General features: G+C 39.2%; 1 pseudogene across 1 annotated transcript; it reads left to right on the top strand.

Moving 5' to 3' along the window:
• Window positions 1–24: 24 nt before the first annotated feature.
• Window positions 25–27,200, top strand: LOC146459015 (uncharacterized; annotated as a pseudogene). Its single transcript, XR_014858043.1, has 28 exons — window positions 25–189; window positions 2,354–2,463; window positions 3,162–3,555; window positions 4,285–4,682; window positions 5,428–5,552; window positions 6,385–6,790; window positions 7,351–7,745; window positions 8,208–8,339; window positions 8,900–9,323; window positions 10,326–10,726; window positions 11,322–11,450; window positions 11,865–12,038; window positions 12,642–12,827; window positions 13,478–13,660; window positions 14,346–14,597; window positions 15,025–15,219; window positions 16,385–16,570; window positions 17,237–17,428; window positions 17,837–18,085; window positions 18,305–18,484; window positions 19,129–19,332; window positions 19,986–20,225; window positions 21,061–21,297; window positions 22,061–22,273; window positions 22,971–23,459; window positions 24,097–24,255; window positions 24,561–24,681; window positions 25,795–27,200. The product of XR_014858043.1 is annotated as an uncharacterized LOC146459015 (transcript).

Below are 27,200 nucleotides of genomic sequence, written 5' to 3'. Positions count from 1 at the left end.
CACCGCGATTCGATTTAAATTAAAACTTGACAGTCAAGCACAAAGGTTTACCACAAATGGATGGGAAAATTAGTCTTTCGCTATTTCAGTTCCACGGCCGTTAACTAGTAGAACACTATCAAGTCGTCTGAACAGAGGAAAACCTCAGGAAATATACACGATAGCCAGAGCACTACAGATATCGAGGAAGTAAGTGTTCCTTGTTGATCCTTGTACACCACAACGTGCCAAATTGATGCCCAAATGACTAATGAACACAATATTGCCAGTTTTGTTTTGCAAGCAAAACCCTTTTTAAGATCATTCCCTTTCCTTAATTTCATTAAACAAGGCCTTCATATGAGCTCGGTTAACCGGACTGGCTCACGCCTCACCGCCGTTTCCGCCTTTGTATAAAAAAGTTTGTATGTGTTCACATGAGACTGTAACAGGCTAGCCGGTTCCCGGCTCGGTTTTTGCAACCGCAATCTCGGTAACCGGACAGGAAATCTTTCTCAGAAACAGCCTAGCCACTTAACGGTGCCGATTCAAAAATTGTCCAAAATAAAGCCTTGATTTCTACGCTAAAGAAATTCAGCGTCAAGAGCTGCTAGTGGAGATAGCAAAACTTTATATGGAAGATGGACATATCAATGGTGAAATTTCGCCGAAATGAATATCTGGAGAGAAAAAAAAAATCGTCCGGCCAGTACCCGACCCAGCTCCGGTTTCTGGGCCCATATGTCCATATGAAGAATGTGGTTGCTTCACTGATGTACAATTGGAAACGATCCAGTACGATATCAACTAAAGTATTCATTATTACGATGCTACAAATTACCAAAGAGGTTCATTTTATCCACTCAACAGTCTGGAAAATATTTGCACACCCCCGAAAACTCCCCCATATATAATGAAGAGTTTTGCTCGTATTTGGTTATCTGTTGAATCAAGAATTTTACTTTACAGATTTTACCTCGTATTCTGTGCGTCTATTTATAGTCCTTCAGAATTCAACTGATCCATTGTTTATTCTGAGTTTAATATGACTTAAGTAAAGTTAGTGCTGAAACGGCCTGAAACGGGGTGCTTGCGTGTGCATAATTTTTTTTCGAGCAAAGATGCTTGCAAAGCACATTCGGATCAATGATTTCAAAATCTCTTTTCTGGCACTTTGATTCGGGTACGATTCAACCTAAACAACGCTTTTGTATCATTAATGTATGATTACAGTCTACAGTGAGTCGGTTTCAAGCCTGATCAACACTTGAGCACAATTTCTTTTTGTTGTTTACAAGACGCCTACGGGCGATTACACGGGATGAATTGGTGTATGTACGTTTAACACTTACTTAGTGCACGTGGAAACGTATTCTCTCGTTGCGATTGAGCTAATAGAACTGATAGTTTGAGTCACAAACTGATAGCGCGACATATCCTTGCGTTACGCCGTTGTCGTCATACCGGAAATTGTCTTTCTAATATAATGTCACTCACGCCTGACCCGAGACAAACAGACTAAAAGCTTTCCTAATGAAGACTTCAAGAAAAATTGACAATCAAGCCTTTAATTCAGTTTGACAAAGTCTGGATTCTTCACATCGCGCGAAACACAATCTATTAGTGAAAACCTAATTTCTTCGCCGTGAACCGTCCAGTTTCCACCATTTAAACTGTCGGGTATTTCTTAGCACTTTTACTTTCGATTTAAATAATAGGCCTTATCACGGTTTTCGACGCCATTTTGACGGATAGGCAAACAGGCTTGAAATAACAGTGTTTGTATGGAAATCCGATGTCAAATAATTTTCATAAAACCTCGCTTCTGAAAAATTCATGAATTGGAAACTTTTGGCACTAGGAAAAGGATTTTAAGAACGAAATTGGAGGGATGTAGCTGTGCCAGGAAGCGTCCAGTCGTGTTTTGAACTTTCCATACATTTGTCTGTAAAGCGAACCAGCCGTGAACTGGTACTAACAATAGTTCGCGGGAAAAAATACAGAGAAATGTATGGAAAGTTCAAAACTCGACTGGACGCTTTCTGGCACAGCTACATCCCTCCAATTTTGTTCTTAAAATCCTTTTCCTAATGCCAAAAGTTTCCAATTCATGAATTTTTCAGAAGCGATGTTTTATGAAAATTATTTGACATCGGATTTCCACACAAACACTGTTATTTCAAGCCTGTTTGCCTACCCGTCAAAATGGCGTCGAAAACCGTGATAAGGTTTTGTAGGCATGAATCGCCGTTGTTGTACATACTGTTTAGATGACGGTCAATTTGTGCAGACAGACCTGACCTTTTTCTGTCAAATTGATCAGACTACATCAAGTGTTTCTGTCATCAGTCGTTTCTCTTTTCTGATTTTAAAGGGACTGAATATTTCCCAGGAACATGGTTGGCTACCGAAAGCTGATAAAGTGGCTGTACGCATCGATTCTGCTGGCTTTCCTTCAAGAAAAAACTGCGAACATATTTGGAGGTAATTTAGAATTGTTTCTTGCTTCCGGTCAATGCCACTTGCTTTTCGACCTTACCTGTCCTTAATCTTTATGTCACGAAAGACCAAAAAATTCAAAAAAGAAACCATTTAGAAAATGGCCGTTATTAATTTTTGAATATCAAACATCCTTAGACAATCCAATTACTTTGTGAAAAGTAACTGGAAGAGTCAAAATGAGTGACTTCTGGTACTGAGTGTTACCAGGCCTCGTACTTGTTATCCTTTATGGCCAAGGAAGGCACGGCGGGGACTGTCGTTAAACATCAGAAAGCACGAGATAGAGCCAAGAGGGTCCAGGATGAAGTTCTTGATACAATGATGGACACACATTCAACTTTTTCCCCTATATATATACACATCCAAGCTCATCGGAGTAACATAACGTATGCATTTTCTTGTGTACGTGTTGAAATCAACTCAGTTTGATTCATAGCAAATTAGGCAGGGCCTGCAGTAGACAGGCTATTGAGAAGCTGGCCAAATTTATTAACGCGAGCAGACGGGCAATTATAAAACTAACTATTAAATTGATTCATTTCAATACCAAAACGATCGATAATAGTGACTGCCAAATCTGCAAAAAAGTATGTTATGATTTAAGTATATAGTATCCAAAAGATATAATTTTTAAACTGATAGTTATAAATGCACTTTCCTGTTTATTTTGGTTGTTACAGCAGCCATTTGCAGCCCCCCATGCCTCCTGTTTACCAACACAACGAATATCATAGCCCTAGACTACAAAACGTCAGCAGCACATTCAGTAGTTTCTGGTTTAACTAGAGCTATTGCCATTGATGTACATTTTAATCTGGGGTATATATTTTGGAGCGACGTGCATGAACAAAATATCAAACGCTCTGGTATTGATGGATCGGGCGTGACAATTATCATCACGAACGTTGGTGTTTGTGATGGACTGGCAGTGGAATGGAGGACATCACAGTTATACTGGACTGATTTTACTTCCGATACGATATCAGTGTCAGACTTATCGGGCAATAACCAAAGAAGCTTGCTCTCCTTGGGGCTGGATAAACCTAGAGACATTGCTCTGGACCCTGACCACGGGTAAGCCAATTACCGTAATGACTTTTAAGTCGATGTTAAAAGATCGAATGGGTGCTATCGCAGTTATCGAACTTTTGCAGCTTAGGGTGAGACGTTTGCTTCTTTTTTTGATATAAAGAACATAATGTAAATAATGAACACTAAGAGAAACTGTTACACAAATTTACAACAATACCGACGCCGGTATGGCACGCCGTTTGTTTCAAAATTACTTTTGTATGTTGATTGGTATTTTTATATCGTCAATCTCATCATTCCGAATGTCACTTGATCATTGTGCTGTAATCGTTTACTTGTCTTTAGATCAATCGATTATTTTTCAATCGGTCAGCTGTGTTCACTCGATCAGTTTATAAGATGCGACGTTTCACTCGATTAGCTGTTCTTCCAATCTACATTTGATGGTCAAACGCAGAGAATCTGCCCTTTATAACCCTATTTATTTTGGCATTCTTGCAGAGTTTTTGAGCCCGAGTTCCCATCCTCTTCCCCTCTCGCGAGGCCATATGGTGACGTCACTTGACGTGACCATTTAATTATGTTATAATTCCCGAAAACTTGCCATCTTGGGCTTCTTCGTTCCTCTGAAATCTCGAAAAACTAGGAAGAACATTTATGTCATGTTTACGATCTAACTGAGTTAAACTGAAATGTAACGGTCTTTTAAGTACTACTGGCCGAGCATTGCGTCAAATAGTAGTGATAAAACTTGTTTATATCATTTGACAGAGTAATGATCTGGACTGAATTGGGTGACTCCCCCAAGATAGAAAAAGCAACGTTGAATGGAAATCAAAGAGTTGCTATAGTAACATCAAATCTTCATTGGCCGAATGGTATCGAACTTGACAGAGGGAACAAGCGTATTTATTGGGTGGATGGAGGCGTGGACAGAATAGAATCCATCGATTACAATGGCAACAACAGGGTGCTGCTTTCAAGGGTAACCGGTTTCCATCCATTTGGAGTGGCTATGATCTCTCCATTCTTGTTTGTCACTGATTGGGCTTTAACAACCCTGCTTCACCAACTGGACGCTCAAACTGGGTACTTTCTAAGAAACAATTTCATCGGGAGTGGCAGGCCAATGGGTATTGTGGCTTATGATAGCTCGAGGCAACCTCCAGGTATAGTGGTTTCAGGCGGTATCAACCCAGTTTATCTTAACTTATTGTCTAGGTAAACCTGTAATGTAGAAATAAGGAGTCACTTAAAACTCTTAAACTAAGTTCTCACCAGTGAACACTAAACACAATCCAGTGATGAGTGAGTGTGTTTTCTCTTTAAAGCATTGAGAAATAATTAACGATAATATTCACGAGCGCGCGTTGGATATGAGATGGGGGGTCATGAGATGATAGATAGCCAACGAGGCGCGTAGCGCCGAGTTGGCTATAATCATCTCATATCCAAAAAGCGCGAGTGAAATAATTGTTTTATCAAAAACAATCCGGAAATATTGCTAGATTGTGCTGTTTTCACCTTGCAAAAACAACCAGAAGACAATTTAATGGTCGCCTTTTCTCGGGCATGGTATAATGGCTGATATACCATGGGTGCTAGACCAATCAAATCCCTGGAATTTCATTATGCAATGATCCAGTTTTTAATAATACGTATTAATTAGTACTCTACAGAAGAAACATACTCCGTGCGTTAAAGCATTTTATATCCACATTTACCTACAACACATGACAAATGTCAAGCATTTATACTTAAAACTCCTTCTTGAAACAGCCATTAAGTCACAGAGCACTGTTCCTATATGAACAATCAAGTGTTTCTAGTTACTTTCCAGAAGAGTTTACCGAAATGCAGTTTCTTTTTCCAACAAAATATCCAGCAGCAACTAATTTTCTGTCTCTTTAAAAGTTTCAAATCAGTGTGCTGTAAACAATGGAGATGCAGCCATTTCTGTGTAGTGACGTCATCAGGTCACGTGTGTATGTGTCCTACTGGCTTTGCACTCAAGCAAGATGGAAGGACTTGTGAAGACAGTAAGTTCTTTTTATCTACTACATTTCATTCTCCTCATTTTCTTTTTTATATATTAATGTTTATCTATATCCGTTACCTAAAACATGACATTATATTGTTAAATGGGAAGTTTTGAAGAAGTCTGCTGTGCAATGATTTCTTTCTATTCTTACTCTGTGAGCTTAGTAAACTTTACGTTTGATACTTTTGATAATTGCTTTTACATAATGCGCGTGCCAAAAAGATTTAGGCATTTCTCCCAATTGGGGACACTTTAATAGCTGTAAAAGTTTCAAGGAAATTCGCTGTCGGTTTCTTTGTCCAAATTAGATTAGGACAGGCTCTCATTCGATGTTAAGATACCGAATTGTCCAAGGAAAACTTGAATGAGCCGATGCAAGTCAGACGATAAATTTTACATTCGTACAAAGATATAAAAGTTACATGATCCACCGAATAAATAAAAGCGAAAGCTGAGTTATCACTGAGGCAAATTGGCTATTTTGTTTATCTTATGTAAGCTAAATACACTTTCATTCATATTCATTCATTCATTCATTCATTCATTCATTCATTCATTCATTCATTCATTCATTCATTCATTCATTCATTCATTCATTCATTCATTCGTTAGTTCGTTCGTTCGTTCATTCATTAATTCATTCATTCATTCATTCATTCATTCATTCATTCATTCATTCATTCATTCATTCATTCATTCATTCATTCATTCATTCATTCATTCATTCATTCATTCATTCATTCATTCATTCACTACTCGTTGTGAGAGGGCGTCTACGCTAGCCTAAACATAAAAACCAATCCAAAATTTGGCTGGTGTTTTCAATGCAGGAGTAAACAGTTTCTTGCTATTCACTGATGCCGACGACAAGTCCACTAATATGATTTCACTGGACGTCAACTATTTCATCGCTAAAAAGTTCTTCAACCATCTTGGAAATCAACGCCCTATTGCTCTGGACTTTGACCCTGTTGAAGATCGCGTTTTTTGGACTGACGTGGAACAAGGTCTGATTATCAGCGCATTTTCTAATGCAACGTCGCTCAAGATCTTGTTTCGCTGTAACGTGAACGGACCCGACGGCTTAGCTATTGATAAAGTGGGTCGAAACATCTATTGGTCAGATACAGGAACTAACCGGATTGAAGTTGCTCGACTTGATGGAACGAAAAGAAAAGTGCTAATTAAGGATGGTCTTGATGAACCCAGAGCGATTGTACTTGATGAGAGGAATGGGTAAGTTAATCAAACAATAGTAGAGAAAACTAATTCTAATTCTATTCCTTCTTGGTTTTCTAAGTAATGATGAAAGCAGACCTGTTATGAGAACTTGCTAGCCATCTGACCCGAATAAAGAACCCACATGTTATGTTCAAGTATTTGTGCTTCATTTAGTTACAAACGTTATGTGCAACCACGAAACATCAAAGTGTTGAATATGTCGAAATGCAAAGTAACCAAAGAGCCTTACCTTCTCTTTTTTCCTTAGGCGGGATCCAAAATCTTCAGTTTGTTAATGAAATTATAATACAAACAGCGTCGTTCATAGTAGTTCTTGTATTTATAAGGTATATCTACTGGTGCTCGACCTCTTGTTATGTAGCTCTGAAAGTTCACTTTTTAGGACGATGAAGTTAAATAAGTTATGTTGTATATGCGCATTACGAGACTGAGGTCTTAGAGCAATATTATATTTTTCCGTGTTTGGTGTTTTCTTCTAGCCAGATTTGACGAATTTCAATTTTCCAGTGCTCTTACTGACATTAATGGGCTAATTCTCTTCATTTTTAATTCAGCACGATGTACTGGACTGACTGGGGATCCATTCCAAAGATCGAAAAGGCGGACATGGACGGCACATCAAGGAGAAGCATTGTAACTGGAAACCTTGGCTGGCCAAACGGACTCACTATTGACCAAACCACTAACCTCCTGTACTGGGCTGATGCTAAACTGGACAAGATAGAAGTCTCTGATCTCAATGGAGGCAACAGGCGGTTGATTCTGTCATCTGCAGCTGATATCCATCCGTTTGGGCTGACAGTGTATCAGGGCATGTTATACTGGACTGATTGGAATAACAAGAGTATCACACGTCTTGATTTGAGCAATGGAAACAGAGAGATGATTATTACAGGTCTTAAAAAGCCAATGGATATCCACTTGTATGATTCATCTGTCGCAATTTCAGGTACTTGTATATATATATATATATTTTTTCTCTTTGAAGAAAGATGCTAGTTTGCTATAACTGTGTCATATGGTTCGAAAAATCTTGTCCCATTTCAAAGCATGCAAGTGGTCACAACGTTTGTAGATGTACGTAGGAAGAATAATCAAACAAAACAAAAAAAGCACACACAAACATCAGTTGGTGGAATCGTTAATTATAACTTAATTTGGTCTTTCAACATCCTTCGTCCGGTCACGGCGGAGAGTTGACCCACGGCCAACAAAATGCACATAAAGGTTTATATCCCTTTTTATTGCATGTTTTTTAAGCAGAGAGGTATAAAACTGGAAACGATTTGAAATGGAGATTTTAGAACCATTTTATGGTCTGAACAGTAGCTAGTCACTGTGTCTCAGTCTAAAAAGTACAAGATCGTTAGGTTTTAAGTTTAACTATGGTACTTTTACTTCTGCTCATCAGGTTCTCCTCATCCTTGTGCTACTAACAATGGGCTTTGCAGTGATTTATGTCTACTTAAGCCAAATGGGGGGTACCAGTGCGCATGCCCGACAGGCATCGCACTCAAACCTGATGGGAAGACATGTGATTATGGTGAGTCAGTGCATGTCTAATTTAAAATGTCTTAAGACCTTGGCAGTCATTACTGCACTGTTAAACTCTTAACATGAATTAGATTAAACAACTCCACTGTGGCTTGAGGGTAAAAAATTTTGTTTGTTTGTTTATTTTTTTTTTACTGTTGTTAAAAAGGGGGGAGGACTACATGCATTCGTTTTTCTCTAGGTGCGCTATACCGAAAAAAATGGTCTCATCGCATCATTCAAGTATTGTAATTCCTAGGCCACACAAAAATAGCCAGGCATTAAAATTGGAAAATTATATTCAGAGTAAACAAAAATATTTCAGAAATTGATGCAGGGGATAGCCCATTCCCCTGAGCGACCGCTCAAAATGCCAGAAAGCGTGGTTACCCTGAAGAGGTGGTTGGCAAGGCTTAAGGGGACTTACCTGATCGATACTCCATCCATTTGACATTAAAGTACCCAGAAGAGAACTTTTTCAGGGGACAGAAAATGTTATTCCGTGAGGTTAGCTCTCTTTGGCCGGAATGAACATTAACAATTTCGGTTTCAATTTTGTTTATGTTCCAGATGAATTCTACCGCAAGAGCTCAGACCAGTACTTGCTCTTTGCTGAAGCGAATACTGCAGAAATTTACAAGGTTTCTCTGGCTGTACCAGGCACTCCATGTAAACCACTGGAGATAAGAAACAACATCTCAAGACCAGTTGCCATTGATTACGATCCAGTGGAGGGTAAAGTGTACTGGACTGACGTGACCTTGAAGCAAATAAGCAGAGCATATCCCAATGGCTCGGGTCTTGAAGTCATCGCAAAAGACAATGTGGAGACTCCTGATGGATTGGCAGTCGATTGGATTGGGAGGAATCTGTATTGGACTGATGCCGGTACTAATAAAACTGAAGTATCGCGATTGGACGGATCATTTCGGACGAGCCTTGTCACAGCAAACGTTGAGTTACCGAGAGCTATAATCCTCGATATCGAGGCAAGGTAATCATGGTTCATTTATTTTACACTATTTATACAACAATGACAAAGAAAGAAAAGTATTACAACAGATGATTACAAGATAAAAATAAATACAGTATAAATTATAAAATGTGTGTGGTGGTCAAAGTCAGGCAAAGGCTTTCTAGTTGACCACCACCTAGTTTTAAGTAAACAAGGAAACGAAAATGAGCTGAAAATCGCATTTTCATTTTAAGCATTGTTGTTGGTTTCATTGATGTTTAGGCACAATGAGAAAACGTTTGTTTTCGCAGTTCACTTGGAATTAAAAGACATTTAGAATGTAAATCAAGACATTGAATAATAATCAACTAATCAAAGACAACTGTCATGCCGGATATCATATCTGTATTCACGTAAATGATCTGATTGATCAAAAGATACTAATGATGATGACACTTGAAAAATCGCAATCAGTGCACGCAAGAGAGGATGAGCTAGGTGTATGCAAGTGATCATAGTTTACACCAATACTGAGTGACCTAATATTTTTCAACTAACTCCGTCTGTATATCTTTGACCGTTTTGTCTCCAAGATTTACGCAAGTACGTAAATCTTTGGATGAGAATGTGTACATCTTTAGCCTGGTGAATAAATGGTAGAAGAATATTTTTCAGTGACATAATTTATGCATACTGGTGAATAGACAATCCGAGATGCCCCAACAGAAGTCGCCGCGACTAATTGAAGCAACTTCCAATTACTAGTTCGAATGTTTTTCCACTCAGTTAGCTATAGGAGACTCTTGCGAGCCAGGCCATCAAACTAGGTTCATGTACCACTCAATGTATGACTCATCGATATTTAAATCCTTGCAGTGTGCAGGATGTTTGTCTCACGAACATATGTATATACTGCAAAACTATATAGTATAGCATGCCTTAAGCCAAATGATAAGTGGTAACAGAAAATTTCTAATTGAATTCTGTAGATATCTCAGTTATCATACTGGCTTTATCTCAGTAGTATTTCCTAAATTTTAGAAAAATGTATTGGAGCGATTGGGGATCCTCGCCGAAGATTGAACAAGCCAACATGGACGGCACAGCCAGAACAATACTTGTTAGTTCAGGGCTGGCATGGGTTAACTCCCTAGCACTAGATTTCAAAAACAAGTTGCTATATTGGTGCGATGCACAGCTCGATAAGATCGAAAGAGTCGACCTCCAGGGCAACAACCGTGTTCTTATACTGAATTTGACATCAGCCACTTATCATCATCCATTTGGTCTGGCCTTGTATGAAGACGCGCTGTTCTGGTCAGACTGGAGTACAAGGAGTATCCACAAGTATAACATGACGTCTTCAACCAGTGAAGTGCTGGTCCGCGGAATGAGACGCCCAATGGAAATTCACATTTACGACTCCAGGATAATCGCTACTGGTAAGTGCGTCTTAAATTAACCCTTCTTTTCAAAACCTAATAAAAAATGTTCATTTTGTGATAAAAAATAAAAGCTGTACTGCTGGGAAATTGTAGACAAACATCTTGAAGATTTCTGGGTAGAGTAGAAGGCAGAATCCAGGCTATGCTCTTCATGCAATTCCTGTCCTCTAAGCATTTTTACAGTCTCCCAAAATTTCTCCCATTGGTTTATGTTTGTTCAGGTTATATGTTAACAACGGAACTCACTAGGTTTACGAACATAGGGATCAGTGCATAAGTTTATGAAATGCATGTAAATGAAAATCATTTATTGATCAAGTCGCAGCGACACAACATTCGAGGAGAATATAGGAGAATCTGGGATATATTAGAATACGTTTTCGACGTAAAAAGTGCCTTGAGTGTAATAATAAACAAAAATGCCTAAGCATTGTGAGCCTGTGTCACTTGTTACACGTTTAGCAGTCTTCAACCAAACATGTCCGTGCTCGTTTATCTTTTGTCTCTCTATCGTTTTACACTATAAGTCCTCATTTAGATAAAAAGGAATCAGCCTTCCCAACTACACACCTATTCACTCTACCAGTTTCAGGATCCACCAGCTGTTCAAACTTAAACGGAGGATGCAGTCACATTTGCCTTCCAAACCCAGCTGGCCATCGGTGCTTTTGTCCAGAGGGAGTACAACTGAAACCTGGTGACCAGTTTACCTGCCAAGGAGGTAATACTTGAGCCTTCGTAAAATTAAAATAACAATGGAGAAAACTGAATTCCAAATACGTCGATCGTTGCCTTTGTTTTACGAGCCATCAATTTTTAGCTAATCTTTTATATCCGTTTGTCAAATGTTGCCGGGTCTTTAATTTCATCTCAGCGATTTTTCGATATCCAAGCAACCGGCTCCTCACCCCAAAACATGACGTTCACTGATTATGTCTTAAGCAGAAACGAAATCCATTTTGGATTGTTTTATTTTTCCGTATGCTGGTTTGGCTTATTTAACGTCCCTTGAAGCCAAAGTTTTTTTTTTCCTTTTCCAGTGGTGTAAATACTGATAATGTCCATTTATTGTGGGCCAGTAATTAACATAGTTCCTTGTAGTCATTATTATTTTTCATTTTTCTCCACTAAATAGTAAACCGCTGCCCTCAGCTGTCTGCACCTTCCCATGGGGATTTAAGGCCGTGCTCCAATCTACCGGGACAAATCTGTCACTTGTCATGTGACAAGGGATACTTATTGAGCGGAGCAAGCCAAAGGACATGTAAAACCGATGGAACTTGGACTGGACTACAAACACAGTGTACAGGTGAGCTGCTGTTTTAACAGGGGCCTGAATGGCATGCAAATTAAAGCGAAAGGCAACGAAGAGTTAACGAAAAATTAAAGGCAGTTCGCTTCCTCTAGAACCGGCACGCTATATAAAAGCTCTGACTGTCCTGGATGTTAGTTCAAAAGGTTTTATTAAGAAAGCTAGAAGGAATAATGCCCACATGAAATGCCATGTCAATGATATCGTTTCCGGCACCGTTAGGATGTGCAATTCAGATCAGACAAACAAATAAAAAAAACCAACAGCAAACTTGTGAACAAAACACATTAAAAATCTGGAAAGAAAAGAATAAACTAAACAGGTCAAGTCTAGGTGATATGAATGAGTTTTCAGAACTAACTAATGGCTAATCTGACGGCCACATTTAATACTCTTTGCAAAAGTCGCAATAGTTACTGTGGCCAAACACCAAGTCATATATCAAAAAATATGCATCCATTCATTAAGTAACAATCGTGTTAGCCAAGTGATTTCGTAGTTCTAACAAAGAACTAACCATTGAACGCAGAAGTAATGATTATCAATTACTAATTTAATTTGTATATCAAAATATACTGAGTAACTGAAACTCTCCTACAGCTGTCACGTGTTCAGCCCTACCTGAACCATCCAATGGCGTCCGTCACGGCTGCACAGGGACAATAACGGAAACTTACAACACGGTTTGTCTGTTTTCCTGTTTTCCCGGATTTTACGGTATTGGCTCTTCAACAAAAAGATGTCTCGAAAATGGAACCTGGAGTGGCCAAGATTTCAGTTGCCAAGGTAATTATTAGCTATCACGAGACCCTGGAGAAGTAACAGCAGTCACTGGGATGTACTTTACAGAGGGAGTTAATGCTGAGTGACCGAAACTCTCCTCCAATACTTTTTCTGTCTTCCAAAGTTCTACTCGCATTGTAACTGGTCTCATTTCTACACGTTATATTAATTTTAAAATATCTAAAGCGAATGATACACGGTTCAACATCGTTTAACTTTTGTTGATCAACAAATGTTGAACATTGTTGCGACTTGTCGACTTTTTGCGGCAACTTGTTGAACGGAAAAGAGCCAAGCTCTGTTTTCGTTCAACAACTTTCAACATGTTGAACGGCATATGTCAACGTTAAACATCACATGATACACTGTTCAACATTTGTTGAACAGGAGCTGCAACATTTGTTACTCAACGTATGTTGAACCGTGTGTCATTGGCTTAAGTATATGGAAGGGAAAGGGGCAGTTATAACTCTATAGAATATCAAAAAAATGGTTTTTTTTGTTCTTTATATTGTATTATGATAACTGTGAAACTTCTTGTTATTCCTTGTCTTTGAAATCAAGCCAGGTAACTTTAAGATCCTAAATTTATATAATGACCCTCCTTAATTTTGAAATATAATTCAGAAAGATTTGTTTTGATCGCGTTTCAGCTATCTTCTGCCCTTCTTTAACGACCCCACCAAAAGCAATACTAATGACCCCTTCATGTACCGATGTTTACGGCTCAAGTTGCTCGTATTCCTGTCAAACCGGATATACCAGCTCATCTGGAAACGTCACAAGAACATGCTTGTCGTCTGGACAATGGAGTGGAAACGACATACACTGCACAGGTAATCTCACGCAAAACCTGTTTTATTACGTCGCTGCACTCCATATCAGCACGATCTCTCCATATACGTATATCCTGTTTTCCCAGAGTTTCAGGGGTATATGTGTCTAAGGAAAGCCGAAGGTGTATCAGTTTTTTCTTCTTTCCGTTCGATTTTTTTTTTCGGTGGCTTGTCGTGTGTTGTATAAATCTGGCTCAGCACATTCTAGGGCGTCTTTTAAGTGTACTGAAACATTGTATTTGTAAACAGAATGTCTGATTTTTTCATCCCGATAAAGTTTGTAACAATTGAAAGATTTGGAAACGACAGACTCAAGTTCACCTTCGCTGGTCAATATTTTTGTAACCAGCAGTCAAGTTTGACTGAGTAAAAGCTAAGATTAGACCGGTTAGAAAAGTTTATGTAATTGCCATATAATCTGACAGTTAATCCATATGTCAGTGTAATTAATAGAAAGTTTTTTGGTAGCACTTAAGGAGGGGCCTTCAATTACCATATGATGGTAGGGTATTTGAGCACCTTTTCAACACATAGCAGAGGGGAGATTTCGACGACAATGTTATTCTAACAAATTTGGATATGTCTGGGTGTTACTGGGGGAAAAGGGCAAGATCAGCTAGGTGAGCTTTCCACTTGATAAAAGGGTTATTTCTCTTTGTAAACTTAGTTTTTTTTTTTAATTTAGATTCTCAGCCGCCATCATTTGGTGTATCGTGTCCCAGGAGTCCACTACTAGCATATGCTGAACGAGACAAGTTTACAGCTTTAGTGAACTGGACCGAGCCTGTTGCTACTGACAACTCAGGAGTTGCACCTAATGTGACGTCAAACTACCAATCACCTCAAAGATTCAGTCAAGGAACTCACGTGATCACATACGCTGCTGTGGACCAATCAGGAAACAAGGCTACTTGTACATTTACAGTTAAAGTGAGAGGTAATAGAGGATTAGCATCAATATGTAGTTACACTCTGCAATGATGATCATACGATGATTCTTTTGGGGGATCATGTATGATTATCAAAGAGTTGAAAATGTTTGTTTATTATATACTTAATACAGTACTTGTTTAAATTACTTTTTCCATAAAAACATTGGTACTTTAAACTGTAAGGGCAAATATATTAGTTAGCCGAAGAGTTTAAGAAAACGTTAGTTCCCTCGAAATGTCGCATATCAAAAGCATAATGGGACAACTTTACTAGCAATGGATTGTAACCCTGTATAGAGAAACAGTCTTTTCAATGAGGAATGACTTCTTGTCAGTTTGAGTAACTAGTGATGAGAGTGTATACATCTAAAGTGACTGCTTAATGAATTATTATTTTTCTTTTGTTCTTTTCCTTCTTCCTCTCCTCACCAGTGATCAATTGCACATCGCTTATGATAGTTCCTAGTGGCCCTTTGCGCATGAGCAGCTGTGGTAATCATTACGGTGCAACCTGTAAGTTTTCTTGTGTGATTGGTCATCGCTTGAATGGCTCCTCATCGGTCACGTGCGTTGCCCGTGGGAGCAAACCTCCAGGATTCTGGGATAATCCAGTGCCAGTTTGCCAAGGTTAGGATATAATTAACTTGGACAAAAGTTGATTCTTTAATGGCAGAAATTAACTTACAGGGAGTGAATACATCAAACAAACATGTAACTGTTCCTCCTTGAAAAGAGTGAATTTTGTTAATTGTTCTAATGCGAGTATATTCTATTGATTTCTGGCCGTTGGGTGTCACTTTGTGATGACCTAGTGGATTACTTTTCCACTTCAACGTCACATCATTATTTGACCGCCGACCGGTTGGCTCAGTTGGTTGAGCAGCGGACTACCGTGCGGGAGGTTGTGGGTTCAAACCCCAGCCGGACCAACACTCATGGTCTTAAAATAACTGAGGAGAAAGTGCTGCCTTTGTAATGACATCTGCAAATGGTTAGGCTATCTAGTCTTCTCGGATAAGGACGATAAACCGTAGGCCCCGTCTCACAGCACTTCAATGTTCATAACCCTGTTGGACGTTAAAGAACCCACACACTAATCGAAAAGAGTAGGGCATGGAGTTCCCGGTGTGCTGGTCTGGTCTTTGTGCTATTTCATGATTAGTAGTAGGAGGAGTCTTGTTATTGGAACTTATCGTTCTGTGAGTTCTCTCCTGTGAGAGGTTCTCCTCTGGCGAAGTTTATAAAAATAAAAAAATAAACATTTCGTTAGGTTTCCTGGGCCTACGTTCATCGGTATGTAGCCTAAAACTGCGAAAGTAGAAATCATCTGAACAATAGTTAGAGGGGTGATCCAATAATTTTCGATTGGAGGGGTCCAAACATCCCTTTCCCCACAGCACAGTACCTAGACACGAACGAAAGTGACTCTCACGGTGTATTAGTACATTAGTAATTTTTTAAAACACGAGCAGCAGTGTTTTATCTGGATTTAAAACCACGAGGCGTAGCCGAGTGGTTTTAGACCTGATAAAACACGTGGTGCGAGCATTTTGAACGGCTTCAAAAACATTCCTGGAAAAGCGTGTATCAAGAGAGTTCATAACAATAATGCTTTTGTGAACGTTTAATTTAGCATACGAGAAAAACATTAAACACCGCATACTAATAAGGAGGAGGTTTTATCAGGTGTTAAAACCTCTGTACGTGATGTTTTATCGACCATTTGATAGGTCAATGGGCTTATGAATTATTAATATTTCTGAAATCAGTCTCATGCCCATTTTATTTACAGCTATTAGATGTCCATCTCTCCCCGCTCCACCAAATGGACATAACATTGGTTGTTCTGATCCACACTTCGAACACTATGGTACAATATGCAGTTTCTCTTGCAATGCTGGTTACATTTTCACTGGCTCGTCAAGGCGGCAGTGCCTGGAAAACGAGACCTGGAGTGGACTCGCAGCATCTTGTCGAGGTTAGGAATACGCTTACATTTCTAACAATTGTAGAAGGTGCTGTAATTTACAAATTCAAACCATCCTTTGTGTCTTCAGAATCGAGGGAACAGCAGGGCACCTACGCCGAATGTTAGCGCCGATTTGAAAGTTTATTTAAGTATTTTCACATCCATTTAGCTTAATAGTGTAGCATGTTAAGGGTATTCCTTAGAAGAGAAATTTAATTGAAGTAGCTGAAATAGCCCAAATTCTCAGAATAAACGTACCCACAGATCAGATAAAAAAATTATTGTTTTTGTTTCTCCTCAGCTAGTGGTCGGTTAAGCTAGTGACTGCCTCACTTATTCTACTGGGTTCAAAAGAGGATAAGAACTTGAAGCCCCGCAAACAAAACAAAATAACTCTACCGTGCTTTAAGTCCAAACTCAGAGATAAAAACGTTTAGAGGTTGGTTTAACATTAAACCGATATCCATCCTCGAAAGACCCATTGGTAAATAGTGGGGGTGAGAGAAAGTCAGAACGAGGGGGGGGGGGGGGGGGGGATAATATTTCCCATTAACTTTTCGGCTCCAAAATTTTTCCGGCCGTTTGGGGTTTCCCTCGCCCCGACTATGTGCTTCTGAGTTTCCGAGAATGATAAAATGGTAAAATGTTCCAATTTTCTGTTTCTGTTACACACAGTTATCAACTGCACCGCTCTTGCTCCTCCTCCCAATGCCATTGTAACTCCTTCCTCGTGTCTATCGAGAAGCACTTATGGGCAGACCTGCAGGTTTAGCTGCCAAAAGACAGGATATGTTCTGGAGGGTACCAAAATCAAGGTTTGTAGCAATGATGGCCAATGGACTGGGAATAATGACACGAAATGCAGAGGTAAGTAACAAGAATGTAGATGGAGGATGTTACTAAAAGTTGTAAGCACAAACACAGTTTCGTATGGGGACCTTGTCTCCAGCACTTGACTTAGTATGAAATTAGAACTACTGATAACCTAAACCCATTTAAATCTATACTGAAAACTTTTTTTCTATTAGTATATGATTATATTATAGTTTATATTTCTTGCGTGAAGCGCTCTAGAAATAATAAATTAATGCCGTTAACAGGGAGGAATCGGCAGAAAATAAAAAAAAAGAAAGCAGGGAAAGGAACCTTTAGCAAATGGCGAGGGATGTAAACTTGCAAAACAACAGCAAGGACAACAATTAAAGAACGATCCCAGTTGGGATCAAACAAGCTAAGTTTAGTCCGACACAACTAACACTACTCTTTTGTTTGCAGATAATACCCCTCCTTCGTTCAACAGCACGTGTCCTAGAAACATGATATTTTATGTTCCTAAATGTTCGTCCAATGCGCTTGTCTCATGGAATGAGCCAATAGGCACTGATAACTCTGGTCACGTGACTATCAGCTACCCTGCAGTGCGCCCTCCCACCAACTTAACTACTGGTCTATACAGTGTTCATTATTTATCGAGAGATGACGAAGGAAACACAGCAAACTGCAGCTTCATCGTGTTTGTCGCAAGTATGATATGTCCAACACGTTAAACTATCGCTTTTATATTAAAGTAATTGGAATTTAGCCCGTAACCTTTAGCAAAGACTAATTGTACTTGTTAAAATAACGGCCATTTAGCTTTCCCGTAGTAACAGCCTCGAAATCTCGTAAAAATAGATTGAGTAAGCAGAACAGCATGCAATATTTGAGTTATACAGATTACAGTAACACATATTGTATCCACAGGAAAGTCTTGCCCAGCCCTCCAGCCTCCAGTCGACGGTGTCATAACCTCACTGTCATGTGGATGGTCATTTGGTTCCCAGGCCTCTATCTCTTGTAACCAAGGATACAGACAGGTTGGGTCACGTGTGCGTTCCTGTGAAGAAAGTGGAAGATGGTCAGGCAACACAACTACATGTACCAGTAAGAAAACAAGAACTGGAATATCTTTTTTTATGGGGGCAGTTGCATTTGAATTTCTTTGTTCCCACAATTGCAAAGGAAATTAAAAATACACCAGGCGTTAACATACAGGCGTTAACTTTGTTCATTTGAAGTACTCCTAGTAATTCCAAAAGGTGACAGATATGATGGATGATGATTTACACGTGAAGAGACAACGTAAATGACTTTTGAAGCTTTATCCTTCACACAAAACAAGAAACCCTTCTGTACTCCTCTCTTTCCATCCAGACTTCCCATCGAGTACGTCCATTCAATAATTAACAACGATCCCTAGAAAAGTGATAGAAAAGTGTTAAATAAAGTGGCTGGTAATATAGAGTGATTTTTCGAATAAGCGTTTGCTTTGGTTTTGATTTACTACACTTAATGACCGGTTAGCAAAACTTGCACTGGCTCTTTCGAAATACAGTATAAGAAGCAAAGCTGAAACCAATCCTGCCGCAGCTCGCACGCGTATTCCCGCGCTTAGTGCTGTACATGCATTTGCTTTGAATTCTGATTGTTTTATTGCACTGTTTGCGTCATTTGGATCAGAGTAATTACTTTAGTTTTGGTTCTACGGAACTCTACTGAAAACTGCTCTATTTTTCGATTTGTTTTAGTTGTCAAGTGTCCACCCATCAAGGATCCACCTCATGGAATGGTTTATCCTACTCAGTGCAAAATTCCACTCGGTGTAAATTATAAGACATATTGTTTTTTCATGTGCGATACCTCCAATTCTTATCGACTGGAAGGTCCCTCAAGCGTATCCTGCCTTGAAAATGGTTCTTGGAGTGCAGACGTTAGTCAAGTGATCTGCAGAGGTATGTGTGGGGTTCAGTTTTACTATTCAATAATTCTAATCGTGCGATTCACCACGGTGTCGAATTGTGCCAACACACGACTGAACACATCGAAACAATTTGTTACAAAAAAAAATCAAATTATCCTAGCTTTAAGCTTTTCAGAGTTGAAATATTTCTGTCAATGTTTTTCTGCTTTTTGGTCATTTTATGTAATGTAACATAATTGATATTCTATCAAAAGGTATGAGCATTAATTGATCTCTTTTTTTCTATGTATAGGTTAGGATGGTGAATGATATTCAGGTCTTCCCCCCCCCCCCCCCTCCCCTGATTTCCTTACTATGGTGTGAAATGAGAAATTTTGCTTAAACCCCTGTGTAGATCAATCGCAGGCAAAAAATTAAGAATACCATTAAGGACAGTCCATTCAGTTTGTTGGAGTTCAGAATGGGTTTCAATTTACCCATACAAACGTCCCAGACGTATTTTACCTCTTTCTTGTAAAATGATACCTGCTTATTGCCGTGAAAGAGCTGTCAAGCTGTAATCTAGTAATAGTGAGAATGGACTGTTAAAAAATGAGTAACCATTGCTGTCCGATACCTTCCCTTCCCTCCAAGGATTCGGTGAGCCGGCTTTGCATTAATTTTTTTACCTCTCTTTCTCAACAGACATCCAACCTCCTAACATTCCATGTCCAGCTAACATGGACGTTCCTACAGATTCAGGTGAATCGTATGCAAATGTTACGTGGAAGGTTCCAAGTCCAACTGATAACTCTGACGATCCCTTGAACATCACTGGCTTGATACCTCCACAACAGTTGAAGGTCGGTCGAACACACATCAGATATGAAGTCAAAGACTCAGCTGGGCTCAGGAGTAGTTGTGTATTCTCCATTCACGTCAAAGGTATAGCTGTCTAAATTTGTAGTTACTGTAATTAACCGCCTCTGTTGTGATCGATAATCCTCAAGAACTGCAACCAAATCCTGCGGTCTATTAGACGGTGTTCACGTCTTGTTTACGTTCACAATGTTCTGTTAAATAAGGTAGCCTGTACATGTCACCATTGAGAATGCGTCTTCAAGAAAAAGTATTAACCTTATTAGGCCGTAAATTCGCTTGAATTGCATGTGACGTCACGGCGGCCATGTTGGTGGACAGGACAATAAGATTTTCTCTTTTGGGAGTTAACTTGCATTTTTAAGCAAACTATGTGAGCAAATTTTCTTTTGTTTTGTCCACCAATGACATAGCGGCAATGCAAACCACGTATTTAAACAAGTGTACTCATACGACATTGTACAAAAATGCAAAAAAAAAAAAACTCGCAAAAAATGGGTCAATCAAGAACGAACGGAAAATGAAAATAAAATGCAATTATATTCAGCAACATAAATCTAACTAAAGCGACATTTTTCTTAAGTTTTTGTGAGACCCTCCTTTTACAACTATGTAACTTAAACAAGTAACTTTATTTGTGTTCTAGGTTCGATGCCCGGAGTTGACGCCATATGTGGCTTGACTTTGTTGTTGGTTCTCGCCTCTGCCCCGAGGGTTTTTCCCCGGGTCCAATTCGACCTGGAACGTGCAGTCGCCTTTGAACGAGTTCCACATTTACAGTCATATCTTTTTTTTTTTTCTTTTTTCATTTACAAGGAACTACTGATGAATATTGGGGAAATGAAGGCAGACTGTGTTAACTTTTAATTAATGAGTGCTGAACATCATTTATCTTCAACAGATGTTGAGCCTCCCAAGATCGCCTCCTGTCCTGATGATATCAAGATCATTTCTCCAGCTAGGTGGTACAAGCTGATGCTTCCAGCAGTCACAGTCACGGACAATGTGGGAGTACATCTGTTCACGACAAACGCTGTTAATGGTAGTGAGGTCACGTGGGGAGAATACAACATTACTTACACTGCTAAAGATAAGGCGGGAAATGCGGCATACTGCAGGTTCCTTATAACAGTAGCTGGTATGTATGTATTATATGCTTATCTGGAAAATAAGAAGCCCGTTATCGCCCAGGAGGTCCGAGTACAAGCACGCTCTCGATTGTTATAGCATATGCATATTAAAGTAATCTGTCAGTGGGAAATTTAGCTTCCAGGGAATGACGGTCACTTTTAATATATATCCGGTCCTTTCTGGAAAAGACCAAGAAGGGGTGTACACTTTTTTCTCAACAATCTTTTTTTATAAGATCGTTGAGGCTGAAATTGACCTAGAATTTACAGAACATGCTATGCTATTTTCAGAACTTTGATACTAAGTAACGTTTTAGGCTCGTAACATAAAAAAATAAAAATAAAAAGAAGAACACCCAGTTTCGGTTCAGCGAAAGATAAGGCTTGCTGCCAGGAAAATATAAAGCTATGGTTTATCTTTGAGTTATAAGATAGCGCTAGCATTGCAACTTGTTGATTTTCATATGGGAAAGGTTAAGGGGCACACCTCAAGGGATGACTCTCCGTATGCAGCTTTATCGAGTATAACCTAACCTACCCCCCCCCCCTCCCCCCCCCGTTCTCCAATGCTGCTTCTTAGCAACTGTTTCTTTCTTTTAATGGCCTTGGCCTACCCACGAGTCTCCTGTAGCAAATTGGTAGAGCATCCGAACTAATAATCAGAAGGTCTTAGGTTCGACTCCTGATAGGAGCTCTCGGATTTTTGTTCCGAGTATGCCTGTGTCACTAACTAAATAATACATTATTCTCATGTTTCTTCCTTCTATTCAGATCCTCCGTGTGCGGAGTTTAAAGCACCAAAGAATGGAGCCAAAGCGTGCGAGACGTGGCTGGCTGGAATGATTTGCACAGTACACTGTAATGAAGGATACGGATTTGCTGAACATCAACCGCCTACGTACCAGTGCAGCCCTACAACCGGGAAGTGGTTTAATTTCCACGTCCCAGGGGGAGTTAAAAACCTTGTTGTTCTTGACTGCTCAAGTAAGGACATTTATTAGAACCATTTTTGAACTAGTTTGAAAAGGTGCGCTACCCGAGGTTTATTTGACCTGATCAACGACTTCCACAGTAATGTAACTTATGCCATAAAGTGACAAAAGTACTCGCATTTTCATTCTGTTGACGTTGTGTTTGCTAAGTTCTTTGATTCAATAAAAAAAAATGTACATTATCAGTTTCCACAACGCAATTGAAAACTAGCTGAGCAACGACCCTTTCGTCACTACCACCGAATGCTTAAGTTAAGGACCTTTCCTAAAAAACTTAGCGTGGTTTTGAGAGCATTAATTGTACCTGCGAGAATATGCACTGCAAACTAAGCTCCTTCATAAGAGGCCGAGAAACAAGCTATTATTTTTTATTTTTATTTTGTTACATTTGTAAAGACATAAATTACACTACACGGCTTACAATACTTTGCTTACAATACTTAACTTACAATGAACTTTGTCTACAGCTAACAATACTTTACGTCTGTTACCAAAAGCTATCTACTACTTACAAAATTATGAAGAGATTTTTTCCTAGTTATTCATTTATTCATTTACTTTTTTTTCCTTTTCCTTTCCTGTGTCTATACAATTCTTTTGTTTAGCAAAAAAAAAAAAAAAAAAACAGATGAGATGACTTTTTTTTTCCCAACAGTTTCAGTTCAGAAAACGCTCTCTTTTCTTTATAGAAACACACAAACCAAAAGGAATTTTACTGAATGGGAAGTATCACTACCTAACTGGCAACTGCGGCACAGAAGAAGTAAACAAACAGATCGCTGGTAACTTCATTGAGCTTTTAATGAGGACCTCTCTTGGAAGGGCGGGAGCTTGTGATGGTCACCCAGACTGTACGATTGGGAACGTCAAGGTCGAATGCGGAGAAAAAACAGAGGCTCGTAAAAGGAGAGATATAAATGAGGAAAACCAAAGTATTAAAATTCCTTTGACTGTCATTTTCACAATAAAAGTTCCACTTCCTAACAACACCAACGAATCGGATTTCAACCGGACTTCTCTACAAATATCAAATGACATCATGTCGGCTTTGAACAAGGAGGACATGACTCTAAATGTTAGTGGAACTGTGTTAGTAAAAGACACATCAAGACCTGTAGAAGTTTCCGCCATGCGTCTTATCTGCGATGAGGGACAAGTGGAAAATGGGCGCAAATGTGGTAAGCAGTATTTAATAAAAATATTTAATTGCTGCCAAGCTTAATGTATTGCTGCAGACTGTTATTACCAACATGCCCGTAAAACTGTTGTCGATCCAGCCGATATAGCAGCCTTGTCCCCAGTCATCCTCAGGTCGCCGAGAGATGTGAGGTCACTCGTTCACAAGTTCGGTTTCTTCGAATAGTTTGTTGAGGAATGAAAACGAGGCTGTTCATGGCCTAAACAACCCCACTAACCAACAACCAAGAAGTCTTTAAAAAATAGAAATATCAGACAATAAGCTGACGACAAGCCTTTCTTATCCACTTGACTCCGGAGGACGAACTTACATTCTTCCCCTATCCTTGATTAGCCCTTACAGAGATCAGCATCAAATTTCTCCTTGTAATATCAATACTTATTCAACCCCTGAGATCATGAGAATTAAGCTTATGATCACCCAAGGTTAACTTTCGTGGTATATTTTAATAACTTCTGCCTGAAAAGTATGGGGACAAGATATGAGAATTTGTTCCTTGATATTAGGGGTTGAAGGGTTATAAAGAGAGACTCAGTGTGATCTATAAAGGAGAACTGATAAAGGATTACAGTTTCAAATGTTATTAATCATCCTTCTTTTTTTTTCCAATTAACTAGTCAACTGTCCTGTTGGTTACTTCTTTAATGGTACCAGATGCCAGCCATGCGCAGTAGACCAATACCAGGATCAAGAAGCCCAGACCTCCTGCATTCTTTGTCCATCCGGGACTTCAACCTCTGGACAGCAAGGATCAAAACAACGGCAGGACTGCCAAGGTCAACTTTATTTTGAATCGATAATTTGATTTGTGGCTCTCGTCACAATTTCTTCGGCCCCCTCCTTCTGGATTTTCTCTGTCCGCCCCTCGGCTCCAAGTAGTGAAGATTGAAGATTTTGGTCGTCTTCCACGGCACTAATTCGTTACACCCGGATATTACCAGTCTCCTGAAACTTTTTTATCTTAGGTTTCCACTGTGATTTTGCTGCATATCAAAGCTTGAGTGTAATACCAACATATTTCCTCCAAGAATCTCAAGTTATCTGTGTCATGTGGAAGTGTATTTTTTCCTTTTTCCTTTAGATCTTCCAAGTGAGCCAAGCCAAGGACTGTCCACGACGACGCTTGTTTTAATTATTGTTATAGCAGTTCTCGCTGTTCTTTTAATGGCTGTGGTCATTTGGTGTGCATGGAAACGTTGTCGGTAAGTGTGAAGTAATAGATCAAACACGAGGAAAAGTGTTGTCTCCGATTTCTAAACACCGAGAAGTAGGTTGGAAAAACGAGGCGGAGCCGAGTTTTTTTTTTTTCAACCAACTTCGAGGTGTTTGGAAATAGGAGGAAACACCGGGCTTTCGAGTGTTTGATATAGCTTCTCAAACTACTGATAATTCTTGGAGAAATTCGAAGCAAAAGTTCACAAAATTTTATGATAATTAAGATCGCATTTCCAAACCTCCTTCACGGTAGTGACTTCCTTTGTTTTCTCTTCATGAATTCTTAATGAGTTTGAGAATGTTTGGTAGGAAACTCATATAGTGATACAACCAATAATCCATAACCATCCACACTTCTTATAGACCCCATCACTCACCGTTCAATTTTTCAACCAATTTTCAATAAGTACGTTCTTGGAGACCTACGGCCTCGTGGGCTAAGTATCAGGCGTTTTCGCAGGATAATTGTTAAATATAGTCAAGAGAAAAATTACCAATATTTCCTGACCCTGAATAATTGTTTTTGTATAAGCAAGATATGGCGCAATCTTCGACCAATGAGATCAATGGAATCTCTATAATCATCTGAGTAATTTTACTAATTAACAATTATTCCCCGAAGGCGAAGTAAATATTGGTGAATATTCCCCGAGACGAATTCGAGGAGAAAATCCACTAATGTTTTCTGACCTTGAGGCGAATTATACAATTGGTGATTAACCTACGGTAATGCATAAGCATGAGAATCTTTAAGGAATGTTCCCAAGCGTACTTCTAACTTACCGCACAGTTCTAGTTGCGGTGTATTTAACAATTATTCCACAAGAGCGCCTTGGGTATGACATGATAGATGGCCAACGAGGCTAGTATCTATCATCTCATACCCAACAAGCAATAATTGGAATAACTGTTTTATTAAAAGCAACCACGCAATGTTGCTAAGTCTTGCTGATTTCGCTTTCGAGAACAACCGGAAGATGACTCAATGGTCGCTCTTTCTAGGCCATGGTGCAATCGCTCATATAACCGCTAAGCCAATCAAATCCCTGGAAATGCATTATAACAATGATCCAGTTTTTAATAAATCTTTTTTATCCTAGGTGCAGAAGAACCACGGGGACTTCGCAAAATTCTCTCGTTGGTGCTACCAATCCAGCTTATGTTAGTACTGAAATTTTGGAAATGAACTTTGGAGGTCTTAGTGTACTGTACTCCAGATCTGAAGCAAGAACTCTCTTCCCCGCATAAATCTCTTTCGCGCTCGAGCGGAGAAAAATAAGGAGAGGGAAATATCGAGGAGCGCGGGGATCGAGCGGAGTCAAATAAGGGCTGGGGAAAGTAATCATCTTGATCCGGAATAGAAAGGATGTGTGAATATAGCTTCTTTGCTCATGAAATGCATGAGTACTTTTACATAACTTTGTTTCGATATACATCATAATTTTAATGAAGAGAACAAGACTTTTAAATTGGAAAGACATTTTTCGGCAACTCCTGTGCCATCGTCAGTTTACGGATGGAATTACATTGATGAACAATATATAGCGGAAAATTAGAATAACAATGGTATGATACAACAACTACTTACAAAGAAAGATTAAGATTTACATGAAACAATTGTTGATTTAGGGAGGGTTTCTCCCAGTGAATGTGCACTGCCTCATTGATTTTTAATTGTGTCCGCGTTGTTGCTTGATCTATGACAACAAAGCACTCGCAAAATTGCTGCTTTTACGTCCTTTTGGTAACATCATAATTATGTAAACAACAAATGCTTAGTTTACATAGTTACTTAGGTCATTAGTTTTAGCTTGGGGGATGGGTTGGTTCTTTAGAAAACAGAAAGAACGAGTATGAATCAATTTTTTTAGAACAGCAAATTTATGTGGTTAACTTAAGGTGTTTCGAAAAAGGTTTTGGGGGACCATACCTCCGCATAAGACTTACCTCAAGTAGAAGACTTATAAGCCGACGGTAAAGTTTGCGTTACAACGAAACGCGCTGAATCTTAATAAGAACAATCAAAGAAGGTTTTATTCTTGTGTCTGTAGACGTACCTGAAATTGTTACTAATAAGTAATAATGAACAATCAATAATGAAAAACCAGTAACTGGGCTTGTAAGAACCACCGCGTCAAATAAAAACGTCAGATCTTGTAGTAAAGTATGTAATCAGCAACAAATTGTAGTAAGGACAGGCCCCGGTTGTTCAAAGAGTGGATATAGTTTTATCCACTGGATAGGTCGCTATGCGGCAAATAAATGCGTTCAAGAATTTCACTATAGCCCTAAAATTTGTGTATAAAGTAGAAACGTTTGTCTAATTTAAGTATGGGATTGTGTGGAAAACTTGCCAGAAGTGCTGTTTGGAGTACATTTGCACCGCTGGATAGTGACTTATCCACTGGATAAAGTTATCCGCCCTTTGAACAACTGGGGCCAGAAAATACAGGAAAGCAAGGCTGATTCAGGGTAAGGAAATTAAATGGATTCCAATATTTCGAAA

This window comes from Pavona decussata, unplaced genomic scaffold (genome assembly GCF_977016875.1).
Source record: "Pavona decussata unplaced genomic scaffold, jaPavDecu1.1 SCAFFOLD_223, whole genome shotgun sequence".
Taxonomy (NCBI): Eukaryota; Metazoa; Cnidaria; class Anthozoa; order Scleractinia; family Agariciidae; genus Pavona; species Pavona decussata.
Note: the sequence above shows the minus strand (reverse complement) of the source record. Positions and strands in the feature narration are given on the sequence as shown.